This window comes from Pipra filicauda, unplaced genomic scaffold (assembly GCF_003945595.2).
Source record: "Pipra filicauda isolate LSUMZ 115617 unplaced genomic scaffold, ASM394559v2 scaffold455_size529941_pilon, whole genome shotgun sequence".
Taxonomy (NCBI): Eukaryota; Metazoa; Chordata; class Aves; order Passeriformes; family Pipridae; genus Pipra; species Pipra filicauda.
The window spans coordinates 270,419-285,037 of NW_024104593.1; the positions used below are offsets into that span (position 1 = coordinate 270,419).

Below are 14,619 nucleotides of genomic sequence, written 5' to 3' on the forward strand. Positions count from 1 at the left end.
GCTGGACTAAGGTTTCCCTAACTATTTTATCCCTAGTATTTGAGAGCTTAAAAAAGAAAGCGCACGTTAACTGAAGAGCTGGAGTTAACCAGTGTCAGGCACAGACCCAGGCAGTGCTACTGTTAATATCAGTGGTTGTGCACAAAGAACCGTATAAAGAAGCAGCACTGATGGATTCAGAAATACTCAGCTCTTTGAGGGTTAAGTCATAAATGTACAGCAATACTTGCCTCAAGTATTCAGCATTTCATTTTCATTCATGCAAATGCACCTCAAAAACATAGATTCATATGGATACAAATGATTTAACCATTTAGATAGATATTGTTCCTCATGGTCAATGTGGTTTTGCTGAAAGAAACTGAATAACCTCACACAGGTGCGTGTGAAATGTCTGTGTCTGATGGAGACCAGGCAGTATTCTCCTTCAAAGCTTGATTTGTGCTGTGGGATGGTACTAGCATTTATAATTGTATTTGAAATAAATAAGAAGGCAAAACAACTACAACTAGACATTCAAAGATTTAAATGGCTCACCTATAAGAGAGAAACATCAGCATGCATCACAGCTAGCCCATGTTACACGAATCAACTTAAGCTTTCATAGAACCATAGAATATGCTGAGTTGGAAGAGAACCATCAGGATCACTGAGTCCAACTCCTGGCCCTGTGCAGGACAGCACAAGAGTCACACCATGTGCCTGAAAGTATCATTCAAATGCTTTGTGAACTCAGACAGGCTTGGAACTGCAACCACTTCCCTGGAGAACCCATTCCAGTGTTCAACCAACCTCTGCATGAAAAACATTTTCCTGATATCCAACTTAAACCTCCCCTGACTCAGCTTCATGTGGTTTCCTTGAGTCCTGTCACTGGTCACCACAGAGAAGAGACCAGTGCCTTTCCCTCTGCTTCCTTTCATGAGATAGCTGTAGACCACAATGAGGTCTCCCCTCAGTCTCTTCTCCAGGTTGAGCAAACCAGGTGATCTCAGATGTACCTCAAACGGCTTCCCCTCAAGGCCCTTCACCATCTTTGTTGCCCTCCTTTGGACACACTCTAATTGCTTAGTATCTTTCCTGTATTGTGGTGTCCAAAACTGCACACAATACTCAAGGTGAGGCCTCACCAGTGCAGAGCAGAGCAGGACAATCCCCTCCAGCTGGCGATGTTTTGCCTGATGCCCACTAGGACAGGACTGTCCCTCCTGGCTGCCAGGGCACTGCTGACTCATATTCAACCTGCCATGGACCAGAGCCTCTTGGCTGATGGTAACCTAATGGATTATTTGAGACACAGCGATAGCTCAACACTGAAATAATTTTACCGTCAGTGAAGCTATGTAGAAGTTTGGTAATGAAATACAGCAAAATATACTGGTCTTGACTATTGTTATTTGTAAGCAGAAACAGAACATTAATTTAGTCTGTGAGAGATGATACCGGATTTGTCTAATGTGTGTAAAAAAATTATTTGACATTCTCATTTTATCTTGCTTTTATTAAAACGCAAGAAGTTTTGATTTCAACACAAGAATTGCAAGGGTAAATGTGAAAACTAAAGTTACATAAGTCATCAAATTCCAACTGTAGGCAGATGTGAACCAGTCTCTAGATCTCATGAACATTTACACATGAGATAGGAGAAGACACAATAATTTACTAAGGTTATTTCACCTGACTGTTTTGTGAAGGGTAGTTTTTATAAAATGCAAATGTGTGTTTGCACTTTTAGTCTCTTAAAGAGAAAATACATGTCTGTGCTTCAAACTGCAGATGGGTACATGTCCTGATCATTCACCACCAGTTGAAAGTCCAAAGACGTAATTAAAAAGGTTGCAAGGTAAAGTTCATGTGAACCAATTACTCTTATCTCACCATAAATTATAAGCATCAGCATAGCTAGACATTCAAAGGGTTCAAGATTTTCTGTCATAAACTGTAATCTCACCCAGAGGAGATCCATGAGCCTGTTACTTGCATTCCAAGATTTGTTATAAGACCTATATATTCCCAGAAAACATGTGATCTCCAACTGGAACAGGCTCCAAGTTTTCTTTCAACAAGTGAAATAAACGTAATTCATTTCAACTCCATACGCATTTAATGTCAAAGAAAGTAGAGTCGTTTTGCCTCCTGTGAACTACATGGTTAAGGCTGAGCTTGAAATTCTAGTAATGCCTGGCAAGTCATTTTTCATCTGAAGACCACTGTCCATTACAGGTCTATTCCAGCTTCAAAGGATATATAGAAATTACTAAGAATTTCCTCTTAAGCACAGACTTTTTCAAAAGTAGCTTATAAGGGTAGTTAGTAATTTCTACCCACTTTCAGCAAAATGAACTGAACTTAAATTCTTATATTAAAGCGACAGTTAAGAGTTCTACAATGCAAGAACTCCTACAGTATTCCTTTGAAGTTCCAAAGTTCCTGTCATAACAAGCAAACAGAAGCAAAAAGAAAGGGAGAAAAAAAGTAAAGGGGGGTACATGCCCCTGAAGCTGCAAGGAGTAAAGCTGCCACCACTTAAAGCCTTTAAGTCTTACTTAAAGTAACATCCTCCTCTTAGAAAAGTCCTTTACCTCTGACAGAGGTAGCCCAGACTGGTGCTTCTCAAAATGCCAGTATATGCTGAAGATGTAAAATGCAGTCATCAAGATTCATTATGCCCTGCTGCTGGTCCCAGAAGACCTGCCTTATCCCTTCCATCCATTCTAGGGTGGGTCTCAGCCTGAGCTTCCCAGGAAACACCCACTGTTTTGTCCACACAAAACTCAGGATATCCTGACATCAAAAGCATCAAGTCAGAAATGTCACCTGCAATCAATGACCTACATAAAACAAATCTGCTAATACTAATACTAATCAAAACCAGCTCTTTCTTAGTACCTTATTATCTTAATACACACTTAATCTGATAGTGATTTTGCAGCTACCACCCAACCCCTCAGCTAAAGTGGGAATGGGCAGCAGAACTCCCAAAGAATAGCCTAATGAGAAAGAGGACGAACACTTTGTGCTATTGGACCAGAAAGCAAAAAGGATCATGTGTCAAAAATGAAATCACTGGAAACAGGGTACTCAGGTGAAGACACTTAAGAAGTAAAAAAAAAAAAAAAAGTCTTTAAACTACAAATCGAATAAAGGACTTCTTATAATACTGTAGTGGGTTGACCCTGGCCAAATACCAGGTACCCACTAAAGCCGCTCTTCTCACTCTCTCTCTGCAACTGAAGAGAGAAGAGAGAAAAAAAAAAACAGCTAAGAATTCATGAGTAGAGATAAGAGCTGGGAGAGGTCAGTGACTGATTACCTTCATGGGCAAAAAAAGACCCAAAGCAGGGATACTACTTATACTTATTACTAACAGGATGAGAGCTAAAGAGTGAGAAATAAAAGTCTTAAAAACACCTTCCCCCCACCTCTCCTTCCTTTCATGTTCTCCCTCCTCCTCCCCAGCAGTGCAGGAGGACAGAGAATGGGGGTTACAGTCAGTTGTTGTTTCTGCTGCTGCTCAGGGAGAGAAGTCTTTCCCTTGCTCCTGTGTGGTCCCTTCCACAGGAGACAGTCCTTGACGGACCTTTCCAATGTGAGTCCATCCCTCGGGCAGCAGTTCTTCCCAAACTGCTGTCCTGTGGGTCACTCCTCCATGGGGTGCAGTGCTTCATGGATGAGCTGTACCGATGTGGGTCCCCCACAGGGGCCAGAAATCCTACCCGGGAAAAACCTGCTCCAGCGTGGGCTTCCCTCTCCATGGGCCGCAGGTCTCTGGCAGGACCCTGCTCCATCCTGGGCCTCCCAAGGGTCACAGCCTCTTTCATGCATCCACCTGCTCCAGCATGGGCTCCTCCATGGGCTGCAGGTGGGTCTCTGCACCCCGATGGTCCTTCATGGGCTGCAGGGGCACAGCTGCTCCACCATGGTCTGCACCATGGGCCACAGCAGCCTCAGCTCTGGTGCCTGGAGCACCTTCTCCCCCTCCTTCTGCACCGACCTTAGTGTCTACATTGTTTTTCCCATGTTCTCACTCCGCTCTTCCCTGACTGGAATTTCTTCTGCAGAACAATCTTTTGTTCTTAAATATGTTATGACAGAGGCGTTACTACTACCACTACTACTACTAATTGGTTCGGCCTTGGCCAGTGGCAGGAAGTCCATCCTGGAGCTGTCTGGCATCGGCTCCACCGGACAGGGGAAGCTTCTAGCAGCTTCTAACAGAAGTCACCCCTGTAGCCCCCCCTGCTACCAAAACCCAGCCACAGAAACCCACTACAAATACAAACAAAAGTAACCTGACATAATCAAGTAAGACTAAAAGAGTATCCAATTTGACTCTTTAAAAAAATCCAGGTTTGGTGTCTAACAGTAATTTCCAAATTTATTAGAGAGTTGTCAGGCATTCATGTTATATTAAGAGGTCCTTCCTACCCTTTCCACTAACACACAGTACAGAGAAATAACTTAAACTATTTGGAATAGTATGTGAAACACACAAGTGTCACACATCCTTAAATCACAACAGCTACATGGACATCCAGGAGTCACATCCCTGATAAGAACTACATTTCTTCTAAAACCATGTGTGTGCACATGCGTGTGGGTGCACAGAGGCAGACACATGAAGAGCAGCACAACTTCTGTTCATGTCCTCAGGTCTATAAAAGAAGTTCAGCCTTAGGAAAATATATCTTAGTCACATACTAAAATTGAATTTAAAATTTTGTTTGTAACAGTGCTATCCCTACAGAATCCAACTATTTGTCAGTGTGACATAGAAAAGAGTGTGTATAAATGCAGATCATGTTTTTTAACTTCTCCTCTGGTTCTGAGGCATCCAGTCTTCCTCCTCAGTAAAATGTTGAGTGTAATGCTCAGTAAAAAGCACCCAGTGTGTTCCACAGATTATATAGCAATATAGATAGTGAAAAATGCACTTAAACTCTTGTTGGACATAAGGCACTGAATTTAAGCCAGTTATTTCTCAGATAATATGAACTGCTGAGTTTGGTTAAGAAATTTATATCATCTGGTTCTTATCATATCCCCACTGTTTCAGGGTATGATGAGCTGTCAGTGACAATATGCAAAGCTCTTCTGAGGCCACTGCCTAAACTTGTCTTTCACTACTGTGAAAATCATGTTAGGTACAGAAAACTAGTATTTTTTCCAACATAGATCTTTCTGCCGTCCTTTTTCGATAAGTCCAAGTGCACCCCTTGTGGTGGTTTCACAGCTCCCAACAAATCCAATTTCCAAGCTTCCCCACAATTTGCCTCAAGGTGAAAGAGAAGTTCTCGGACAGGTACAACTCAGCATGGGGAATTATATCAAAATTTATTACTAACAGAATAAAAACTATAGAAACTCATCATCATGGCTGGGCTTCGCGAATGAAGATTTGGGAAGGCTCTAACCACATTTGTTACAGGCACGTTGGTGACTTATGAGGTCAATACGAGATAGACATATCCAATTGCAAAAGGCACAGCAGAAAGACTCTTTAGATGGTATATTCTGCAGAACACGATTCTTTCTGCGTTGCCTTTTCTCCTCGAGAGTGATCCTGCGAGTGTTCTCGAAGGAGACAGCAGCGTTATAGATGGCGTGTCTCCAGGCCTCCCGATTGGAGGCCAGAGTAGACCAGTTATGTTGATCAATATGGCCAAGGCTGAGATGTTGTTTCAGGGAGTCCTTGTATCTCCTCTTCAGGGCTCCTCTCTTGCGGCAGCCAGTGGCAAGTTCACCATAAAGCAAGATCTTGGGGAGGCGGTGGTCCTTCATCCTTGAGACGTGCCCTGCCCATCGCAGCTGTGTTCTCAGCAACATGGCTTCTATACTTGTGACTGCTGCTTGCTCTAGAACAGATGTATTGGTCACATCATCTGACCAGTGGATGTTTAAGATTGTTCGGAGGCAGCGTTGATGGAAGCATTCTAGGAGACGCAGGTGGTGGCGGTAGATGACCCATGATTCGTAACCATACAAGAGAGTAGACAACACTATGGCTTTGTAAACACTGATCTTTGTACTTTTCTTCAAGTGTTTCTTATGCCATACTCTTTTGTGAAGTTTTCCAAAAGCACTGTATGCCTTTGCTAACCTGTTGTCTATCTCTCCGTCAATCTTACAATCTGAGGAGATGAGGCTGTCTAGGTAATTAAACTGTTGGACTGATTTGAGTTCTGATTGGCCAATGGTGATGTGGGGATGATGGAAGACTTCCTGAGGTGCAGGTTGATGGAGAACCTCTGTCTTCTTTAAGCTGACTTCCAGCCCAAAGAGCTCAGCAGCATCTGCAAAGCAGGATGTTAACGCTGCAGAGCTGCTTCTGTGTGGGCAACAAGGGCGGCGTCATCAGCATAAAGCAGCTCCCGGACAAAATGGTTTAAAGTCTTAGTGTGGGCCTTCAGTTGCCTAACGTTGAATAGGCTTCCATCAGTACGATATCGAATGTAGATACCGTCCTGATCATTGAGATCTGCCGTGGCCCTTTGGAGCATCATGTTAAAGAAAACTGTGAATAGGGTTGGTGCAAGAACGCAGCCTTGTTTCACACTATTGGTTATTAGAAAGGGCTCAGAAAGTGCATCACCATATCTGACTTGACCGTGTTGATCCTTGTGGAGTGAGATGATCATTTTAAGGAACTTGGGGGGACAACTTAAACGTTCCAAAATCTGCCACAGACCTTTTCTGCTCACAGTATCGAAAGCCTTGGTGAGGTCGACAAAGGTTACATAAAGACCTTTGTTCTGTTCCCTACACTTCTCTTGCAGTTGTCTGAGAACGAACACCATGTCTGTGGTGCTCCTGTTGGCTCTGAAGCCACACTGACTTTCAGGAAGGATTCCTTCTGCTATAGCGGGTATTAGTCTGTTCAATAGTATTCTAGCCATGATTCTGCCAGCAATGGAGAGTAGAGTAATACCACGGTAGTTTGAGCAGTCAGATTTAATTCCTTTCTTCTTATACAAGGTGATGATGACTGCATCACGAAGGTCAGATGGTAGTTCGCCGAGTTCCCAACAGCACACCACGAACTCATGAACTCATAGAAACTAAAAAGCAAATAAATACACAGCATTAATACAATTTCTACCACCCTTGGGGTCCTCCCACATCAATCCAGGAGAAGAACCCTCCAGGACGATAGCTAAAGTCTCTCTCTCATTGGGGTAACAGGGAAGGGGTCTTCTTCACCCCTATCAGCTGTTTGGCCTCTGTTGAAGTCTCCTCCTGAGCTGCAAGGGAACACTTGCTTCATCAGGTCTTCATCACGATTTACACAGAGTCAGCTTTTGAGTCCTTTCCCCCTGGTTCGTGAAGGTTCCTCCCGGGGAGTAAGATTCAGGGACTTCTCCACTTCCTCCCCAGGTTGCAGGGTTTCTGGGTTTTTGCACAGTCTTTATACCCAAATAGTTTTTGCCGAAGTCCTTACCCAGAAACAGCCTGTTTGGTTTGGCTTCTCTCTATCTCAGCTGCAGCACCAGCTCGACTTGCCAAGTAGCAGGGGGGGCATCCTCCCACATTCCTCGTCCTTCAGTTTCGGCTGCCCTCGTCCAAACCTGATGCAGGGCACCTCCAAGCCCCTCAGCCTGTCTCCGTGTTTCAGTCTCAGCTCCAGGTTGCCTCCTGCCCTGCCATTGTAGAGGAGGTGGCATTGAGACTGCTTGAAGTTTTCTCTCTCCTCTGCCTGGAATTCTTCCAGCTCTGCTTCACAATCGTTGCTCCCTCCACTCGCAATGGGGGAAACGGCAAGGAAACCGCCCCGGCCCTGGCCAAACCAAGGCTGTGGAGGGCTGGGGCCCCCCAGGTTCGGAGGCCCCCCCGGCCACCCCTCGTGGTTCCGATTCTCTCTGTCAACAACTTCCTTTCTGGCTGTTGTAATATGCTAATTTCGCAGGGGCAAAACACAGCTTCGATTGGCCCCGCATTGGAAACTCACCTGGGACCAACCGCTTCCAACCCCGGTGGGAGGAGGGGGGGCGAGTGAAACCACCACACCCCTACATGAATTCTTGCCAAGCCACACATTCTCCTTTTTTGAGTAATGTTGGACGATCCTTTGATATTAGTTTGTCACTGAGGTTAAATATATATTTCACACAGTATTAAAATGCTATCTGTAGTGAACCAGGAAGAAATGCTCTCAGCACTTACCTAGATGTGTAACAGCAGGAGACAAGGCCAGTGACCTCACCTCTTTATAAAAAAAACCAGTACTTAAAAGCTTCAACCCATGTAAATATCTGGTTTGTAAAATTTCATTTGCATAATGTGTATCTTTGTTGCATTCTATCCAAGGAAACAGCCAGATTACAGCTCAGATGGGGAACTGCTTGGAAATCTCTGGCTTTTGAAGGAAGGCAGGTCAGAACAAATTCACAGCTAGCTGAATTATTATTAGTATTTACTGTCAATCAAAATGTTAACATGCAAGATATTTCTAACTAGCTGTTGAAACTTTTCCAGAGTGAATATCTTGTAAACATTGTAAGCAAAATATTCTGACACATCCAGTTTTCAGTGCACCAAAAAAAAAAATGTTTCATGTATGTAGACAAACAGTTGCACATCATTTTAAATGGTACTGTATGACCAAAGTACATCTACTCTTCCAGAATAACTCTATGTTATGGCCACAAGCCAGGGGAGGGAGCTATAGCAATGAATATTCATACCATATTATGTCATTTGAGGGGACTACTCTGCCCACCCGGCATGGGAAGTTGGAGAGAGGGGTTTTGCTGCAAGCTGGAACTGCTCCAGGGTCTCAGTCACTGCTGGCAACCGCTTCTTTGCCGCTGGAACAGTAGCAAAGCTGGGATCTGTCGCATTGCCGTCAGAAACCATTTCTACTGCAGGGAATAGCAGCAGAAGCCAGGAGCCACTGACTTGCCACTGACTTGTACTGGGATCAAAGTAGGCCGGGGATCATCCCCACCCCAGCCACCGCAGTTCACTGACGTTTGGATCCTCTGGTGCCGCTGACAGGGTGAGAGCTCCTACATCCACATTGCCATCGAGCTGGCATCTCAGCAGAGAAGCCCCTGGCTTGAATGAACTAGCTCTCCAGGTATTTTTTCCATTGTGTTCTGCCTGGTCCGGTGTGGAAGCCCCTGCTATTTTCTTTCTTGTTTTGTCCTGGGGGTTGGCGGGAGGAAGAAACTAGAAGCGTTTCTCTGTGTTGTTGATTTGAACCCTTCTGCTGGTATTGTTGTTTTGCTACTACTTTCCTTGTTATGAAACTGTTATTTTTTCACTCATAACCTCCTCACATATTTTGTCTCTCTGTATTGGGGAAGGGGGGCAAATGAAAGGGGAGTGAGTTCATTTTATTGAGGTTCATGCCCCAATTTTTGTCTTTAAACCAAGACACAGTACCATACTGAAGAAAGGGTCCAGAGACAAGGTAGAGGTACAAGAGGAATACTTTATTGAGGTGTCCAGAGGTTTTATGGGTTTAGGCAGGGAAGGGGCTAGAACACAGGGTGGAGCATGAGACAGACAAACGGGGGAACAAATCGGGGTAGGGACACAGGCAAAGGGGGAGGAACGTGGGAGGAACCGGGGAAGGAAAGGGCGAATGGTAACTGTCTCCTCTCTGCAGCTTCTTCAGCCTATCAGAGAGGGAGCAGGGAGGCAGGGAGCAGGCAAACTCGTGACAAGCCCAGGCGTGCCCAGGCTGTGCACCGTGTAGTGTGGGTACAATGTGATATACATATCTGAAACCACATAATAACATTAAAGTCCATATAATAACTGTAAGGTCCATATAATAAAGTCCTGTCAATTGCTGTATGTTTTTCTCCACGCCTGGAACCTCTCCCATCCTGAGTCTTGTTCCTTCACAGTAAATAGCTTGTCTTCCCCTTGTCCTGTCTGTATCCCATGTACATACAATAAAAGGACTTCTGCCACCAGACCAGCCACCCAACCAGCCTCCAGAAGGACTACACAAAACAGAAAAACCTGCCTACCTGACATACTTACCAAATTAATGGAAGTTCTGCTCTCACAGAAGTTAAAAGATGAAGAGAGACACGAGAGCTGTTTACCACATCTGAGATGCTGAGTGCAACTGCTGCCATGATTAAATGCAGGCTGTTCCACATGGCCAAATCAAAAGGATGCCTACAGAACTGTTCAAAATACTGCTAAAACACCATATTCTCAGGCAAACAATGTGGAAGGAAAAGCAGCTGCAATGAGCATCAGACATCTTGAGGTGAACCCTTGTACATTGTCTCCCCTGCTCCTTGGAGGGCAGCAGCTCCCTTCTATTGGGTATGCAACTGTACGCTGAACAGTACCAGCCCACTGCCCCAGGCTTCCGCAGTCTCGGAATTAACTTGGGAATTTTTGCCTCCTTTTCACTTGCAAGAAAAAGCAATAGGCCTCTGACTGGTTCAAGAGAGTAATTCCCATGGAAAAACCCCTGGCACAGGAACCCTTGATTTGAGTGTCTCCACACATCAAGGAGGGCACTGGCACAGGAGCACACACATGTGAGTGTGTACATTCTGTACTCTGGGTAATCACTTTATGCTCAGACTTTGGTAGTAAAGAGGCCAGGATTTATTTTTTCAGTCTCTGAAAAAGGAATAAACAAAAAAGTCCAAATCTCCTTCTGGGTAGTTTTTAATTTACTCTTTCTTTTTGCCCTAAGTCATCCATTACTTAAAAGAAACAGGGGAAAACACCTTGATGGGGATAGAAGAGGAAATCTCACCAAGACCCTCTTGCAGTTTTCCAATGCTTAATCTGCTCCTGTAAACACAAACAAAGGAAAGAGCAATAGGTGGATGATTTTTCTTTACCGTGAAGGAAAACACCTGATATACAGCTAGCTCAGTTCCCAGGGACATAAGTAAAATTTGCTGTTAGTCCTTTTCAGTGTTACATTCCTTTTCATCTTCTCTTATTCTTAACAGCTCAGTCTTGCAAGACAGGCTCATTACTAAGGTAAAAGAAAAGAGAAAAATTGTAGCAACTTTTTCTTTTGCACATGAAAGCAAAGGTTCATGGATAAATAACCTCTCCTCTCCTCCTAACCATAACCATGACCTCATATGGCTAATGCACAAGTAATAGGACAAAGTGTCACACTGAACTCTGTCATCTTGAAAACACAGTGTCTGTTGTCTGTGTTGTACAGACTGCACCCTCTGACATCAACATCTCCACACACCAAGCGGTCTCTGAAGGATAAGAACACTGCCAGTGCTGTCCTCATGGTCCCAAAGAATTCCTACTGCCCTGAAGCAAACCATATAGCTGTGCTGTATATATGCAGCCTCTTAAAACTTACAACAGAGAGTACACTGGTTCTTGCCTGTAACAACACAGGGAAGAATCAACAGTCATCTCAGGACATTAGGAGCTAAGCAGCCATTCCTAAACCTGGACTGGAAGTTGTATCCCAGGAGAAATGTGCCAAACGTGAGCTCATTTTTTCTCCTAGAAGGGCAGCAGCCAGCTGGAGGGACGGGAAAGGGGGTTGCTGGCAGAGGATGGAGCTGACACCATATCACTTCAATGTCGTGCATGCTGAGTTCCCTATAACAGATCAGTCCTATCTCTCACTCCAGTTACCCATATGAAAATACACACCAGGAGAGCCATGTGAATACAAGAGCTTTTTTTTTTGCTCTCACAGGCTCAAGTTACCCTGTTGTATTTAAATCCTGCTGTGTTGATGTAAACACCAGGCATCGGTGATCCAATACAGAGCAGGTCCAAGCTGGCTCAGCCTCAGACTTGTCGCTTAATTGACTCAGAAGGGTTTTCAAGGCTAGCACTGGTTCAGGTGCACAATGGGTGAAATCACTTCAGAATTCGGAACCTACGCAATAGCATGGGTTCAAAAGTGCATATTGCACTCAAGGACTTCGGGTTTGTGTTCCATGTAGCAAAAACTGCAGGCAGAGAAAGTCCTACAATGCTCACAGAAAGGAGATGAGAGAAAAGTAAAATTGTTATCTCTGACAAGGCCTGTTGCATGCCAAGTGTTTTCTCAGTAGTAAGAAATGAAAGGTGTGTGCTGGCTGGGCACTGTGCATCAGCTTTAAGTTAAAAATGGCTAACATATGTCTGACACTGCAAGCTCCACTGCCTCCCCCAAAGAGGCAGGGTACTACACTGAAGAAATTTATATTAACCATTTTCCTTTGCTTTAGTAAACTGACCTTAAGCTTCAGATATTTACCCAGCCTAACCCTCTGTACAGGTCACAATGTTCAACAGCGAGTTCCCTAATGTACACCAAACCCCATGTGATCTGGCTTTAGAAACTCTAATTCTGAAAATCTGAGCTAGAAGACATTGTTGCATCAGCATAGATTTTAATGGGTTCCCCAGCCCTACGATGGCTCGCACTCATCTGCAGCAGATCAGAGCATTAAGGCAAGGTGCCATAGGTTGCAACAGGAAGATGATACTCTGGTCAAGAGGCATTTCAGACAAGGGAGAAGAACTTTCCAAAGAGTTGTGTAATTTCAGGTAACATCCGCGATTGTGAGGTTTATTCAAAACAAATGAAACCTCCTATTCTTCTGATGGTCTGCCATCTCCCTCAGTTACCTCATGGCGATGTGTGTGTATTTATTTTATCAACAAGGGGACGTATAAAGGGTTGAAACATTAAGCCTTGCTGGAGGCAGGAAAACTGAAAGGGAAATATTTATGTAAAAAATAGGGGTTAAAGAGAGAGAGCAAGGGAAGAAGGAAAGAGAGAAAGGCGGGGGGGGGAAGGGGAAAAGGAGGAGGGAGGGAGGAAGGAAGGAAACCATTGAGCAAGCTCAAGATTCCTTATCATAACCAAAAATAAAGAGAAGAGAGAAGATAAAAAAAGCTCATTAGACCCTAGGAACTAGCTATAAATCTCAGAGTTTATCTAATGTATTTATTTCTCCCTTTCTCACCAAATAATTGATCTCAAATTAATAAATACATTTCTTTAAAGGAGTATACACTTAGTTGTTGAGAATTTGCAGTCCCAAGGTGAAGGACTGTTTTAAAAGTACCAGATTATTTTTTTTCTCCATTAGTTTAAATTAAACTGAAGTGTTTAGGAAGGACAAAAATTGCTGCTACTCTCATGCTGCTCTCTATCACATATGATGAAAATATTTATGTTTCCTTGCCCTCACCAAATAAAAGAAATTACACATCCACACTTTGAACCAGTATGCTACATAGAAAGGATATGCATTCCTCTCTAAGTCAGTCTTCAGCTCTGGTAAGGGGATAACGCCCTCCCTCTTGACAGGTGCTCACGAGCTCTGATGGGTGGGTGAGCCATCAGAGAATGACAAGATTGCTAAAGTTTGGATTGGCAGAATCTTACAATTAAAACTAAGGCAGCTAAAGTTTTTAGTTTCAGAGATTTCTATTGAAGCACTTGCCTCTCCACTTCAGCTAATTCAGACCTTCTGTATTTTAAACGTGGCTGGACCTTTAAGGAACATATTTGCCATACCACAGTAACGTGAAAATCTTCTCTCCTATTTAAAAGTTACAGGAACTATGAAAATGTCATATCCAAAAACATTTACAATAAGAAGAGGCAGCCCTGGGCTTGTTAAGAGCAGTTATGTTTGCCCTAAACAACTTAAATACAAGATTTCAATAAAACAGTAAGCAAATAAATAAATAAATAAATCAATCACCAATCTTATGCCAGCACCAAAACAGTAGACCTTATTGCTTCCTTTATTTCCTTTTATATCTGGGTCTATTGATACAGTGCAGAACCTGAACAATACACTGGCAAACTTCAAACAGCGACTAAGATTATATCCAAAAAAGCTGGAAGGGGAAATTTGACACCCGCACATTATATTCATATGGAAACAAAATGAGTTATATTTATTTTATGGGACAGTTTGAATTTATTATAAGTTGCATATAATTTCCTGTCTCATTTCTTGAGCACTCTTGGACTTTATTTCAGGATATCTTACATTTTCACACACCCCCTTTTCTCTACCCTGATACCTTTCTGATGAGCTTGCTCTATGGAAGTCCTTGAAAGGCAGAAATCTAAAGGGTTGAAGCTTTGGAAGACATTCCATAAAGGCAGTGAAGACTGAAGTGAAAACCATGTGAAAATTAATGTACAGTAGAATCAACGAACAAGGACTGCCCCTTAAAGGCAGTGACCAAATAATCCACAGGCAGCAAAACTGTTAGGATTTCTACATATGCTTGCTTTGCAAGAAAATTAAATCTACCAAATACACTGCTTTCCTTCCCCTTCCAATTTCATTGCAACTTTAGCTACTTTCATAAAAAATATGGAAAAGTTTGGTTCTTGCAGCAAAAAGAAGTCAAGACGGTCATATGTGAAATGAAATTCTAAACAGGGTATTAGAAGAGAGTAAAAGAAAAAAAATTGGAAATGCATCTAGAGTTAGTAATATCTGATATGGTAATATCTCACTGTCAGTCAAGCAGAGAAAATCCCAGCCTACAGTAGCCTGCAATGTGCACACTAAGATTCAGACTGTAACAAACCCAAAATACCCAGCAAAGGTGTTCTGTTGAAATTAAGATAAATTGGCCACTCAGAGGTTTCACAAGACGATCTTCATGACCAATATTTTTAGAGGTGTTTAG

The 14,619-nt window shown here is 43.2% G+C and overlaps 1 protein-coding gene across 1 annotated transcript in view; it reads right to left on the minus strand.

Annotated features, from left to right (window-relative positions):
- The window catches only part of ADAMTSL1 (ADAMTS like 1), a 387,380-nt gene that overhangs the window by 183,191 nt on the left and 189,570 nt on the right, over window positions 1-14,619 (minus strand). The gene's annotated exons all lie outside the window — the stretch shown is intronic.